Source organism: Leopardus geoffroyi, chromosome E2 (assembly GCF_018350155.1).
Source record: "Leopardus geoffroyi isolate Oge1 chromosome E2, O.geoffroyi_Oge1_pat1.0, whole genome shotgun sequence".
Taxonomy (NCBI): Eukaryota; Metazoa; Chordata; class Mammalia; order Carnivora; family Felidae; genus Leopardus; species Leopardus geoffroyi.
In genome coordinates, this window is record NC_059335.1 from 16704976 (window position 1) to 16708151 (window position 3176).

The following is a 3176-nucleotide window of genomic DNA, read 5'->3' on the forward strand; positions in this document are numbered from 1 at the left end:
CTGGGGAAAAAGAAAGAAGTCAGGAAACACCAGGCTCTTCTGGGAGTCCAGGTCAGCCAACCACCCGTCACCTATACATGTAGGTCAGTTAAGGCTAGGGTGCCTGTTCAACACCAGCATCAAGACAAGAGCAGGGTGACTGTAGTTCTGGGCAGAATCTGTCCCTTAGCTCACAGAGGTCTCCTGGGAACAGAGCGCTGGAGTCACAAAGGCACACAAAGGCGCCCCACAACTACAGTGCTATACGGACACATATTCCCACAAACTCACTCACGCCACGAGGACACAGGCACCCCAAACCTAAACACAACTGGCTGCACATGGTCACACGAGCATACACACTGCAGGAACAGACACAGTCACAATCGCAGTCATAGGCACCCCACACTCTCACATTCCGACTGCCACACTTCATGGGGACACAGTGACAATAACGAATTCACACGCACCCTACGCTAATAATATCACAAATACACACACCTTGGGTAAACACAATCACCGATCTCACAGTTAAGGCATCCCATACCCACAGTTCAGCAAATGGTCATAAACACACACACACACACACACACACACACACACACAAACAAGAAGACACCCAGTTTTACAAACGCGGTCAAAGAACGCTACACGCGCAAACACCCGGTCACACAATTACCTCATTACACATGAACAATCATAACCGCAAATCAAGCCCCCCTTCCCCGCCCTCACAGTTCCGTACACGCTCACACTGGCACACAGTCACATTCAGACACACACCCTCCTCACAGTCTTCCCCTCTCAGTTGGCTCCCCACACACCCTGCACAGGCCAGAGGTTCCAGACACGCCGGCCCAATCCCGGGCTTCGGGCCACCTCACCTACGCCTCCTTCGGTACAGGTAGTACCTCTCTACTCTACTTGGAACAAGTCGAACGCAGGAGCTCCCGCAGCGCCCTGGGGCCGTTTGCTCCAACCCGCCAGAAGATCCCGCCCACTGCTCAGGAGAAGGTCCAGTTCTCGCGGGAGGGAGCACTGAGCCTAGAGGCCTCTGGGAGATGTAGTACGAATGCGACAGGTTTCTGGAAAGCTGTCGCCTGGATATCCCAATTTCCCCGAGGCGTGGAGCCCGGACCTAGCCAAAACTGGGCCTTCCCGCTGAGCCGCGCTCCGGGGGCTTCCGCGAGCGTCAGCTAAGGACTCCGTCGACCAAACTGTAGACAGGCTCCTGTGAGCACTCCTGTTGATCTGCAGACCCTAGTTCAGCAAGAATCCCCCTGCCCTTGATACTTAACCACGCTCCTCTTAGTAATCTTTTATCCACTGCCTCCCTCATGCTGTGCATTGGATATAAATCCCTGCTATGTTATATACTGACTTGAGTTCAATCTCTCTATCTCTATTGCAACAATCTTTCATAAAGTCTTCTTTACCTGTTTAACTTGTCTGGTGCAATTTTTCGTTGACACAGCCCTCAGAGCGGCTCTCTCCAGCTTTGGTAGTTCACCTGTAACATACTAGGTCCTACAGGCATCCTTCTCAGGTATCCTGGGAATCCCAGTCCTGGCCTTCGCCAATGGCCAGATGGACCAGGCCAAGCTGCCTAAGCTGCCTCCTCTAGAAGCTGGCCACACTTAAGTGCCCTGATGGTGCTCAGAATTCTGCTTTGCCCAGAGTACCAAGATGTTCTTGAGGCAGACTGCTTCGGAACTTGTCGGGGAGCCAGGAGAACGAACCCGAATGTGGACGGGAGCATCTGTGACCAAACCAGCCTGGGGAGTTTGAAAGGGAGAAATCTTCAAGCCCAGTTATGTATTTGAAGGTAGGCAAAGAAAGTGTGAGACAGCGGTGAGATTACATGTGTGACTGGTTGGAGGAGGATAGTTGAGTGTAAGAGAAACTGCATGTGAGTAAAATTGGTGAGTGTGAACAGAGTGGTGGGATCAAGACTATGTGTGACTTCGTGAGGCTAGAGGGTCATATCATGGGCGTGTGAGGTTGGAATAATTGTGTGCATGTGGTGGGGCAAGATTGTGTGTGGATCTGTGGGTAAGTGTGAGTATTTGTGTGATCACCTGAATATGGGTCATCTCAGCATGGGTGGCTGAGATGGTGGAAGAATCTGAATCCTGCAAGCCTCATTTCCTGTTCAAACTAATAATAAGGGCATGTCTTCCTGGAGTTTCAATTTTAAGAGGGAAAAGCTACATAATTTATATAATAAATAACTTGCAGCATTCTTATGTAAACACTTAAGATTCCAAACATTTGTTCTGGAACAGAATAACAAATCAGCATGACATTTTAAACAAGGTACATTTTGCTATAGGGGTACCTGTTTTGTCCACAATCTTGCCCCCAGACATTTACTCTTCTCTGTTCTTTGGGAGTCATTGGTAGAGTAAACACTCAGAGACGTGATTGTTCAATTCAAACAGGAGCATCAGCCACAACTTAAAGATGTTCAGATGGGGGCGCCTAGGTGGCTCAGTGGGTTAAGCGTCTGACTCTTGATTTCAGTTCAGGTCATGATCTCATGGTTCATGAGATCAAGCCCTGTGTCTTGCTCTATGCTGACAGCATGGAGCCTGCTTGGGATTCTCTCTCTGCCTTGATCTCTCTCTCAAAATAAATCAATAAACATAAAAAAATAATTGATGTTCAGAGGAATCTGTACAGCAATGTGATGCTGGAGAACTAGAGCAACACAGCCATATTAGGCGTGGATAGCTCTCTGTATAATCCAATTTCTGAAAGTGAAGTGCTGTCTCTTTTCCATTTCTGAAATACTTAGAACCTTTACACAGCGTAGTAGATTCAGCTTTGAGATGCAAGCTTCAGATATTCTCAACCCTCTGCTATATCATTGTATATGCTCAACCTTTAAGGTAAAATGTTACTTCTTTCGTTCCTCTTTATATGGTAACGTCCTGAAAGGCCCAGGCTCAGTCTGAGTTTGGGGATGGTACTTGAATTAAAGTCTTGGGTCATTTTCCTATATATGGACTATCATATCACCAAACTGAATGAAATCTTTAAGTTGGAACAAGAAGAGAGGCCATGGGTGGTGAATAGAGGAAAGGTAAAGGAGGTTGTGTCCAAGAGAGTGAGTGGAATAAGGCAGAACATAGATGTTCAGTGAGAGAGCTGACGGCCCTGAAATGTTTTTCAGGATTTCCTTCATAGGCCTTACT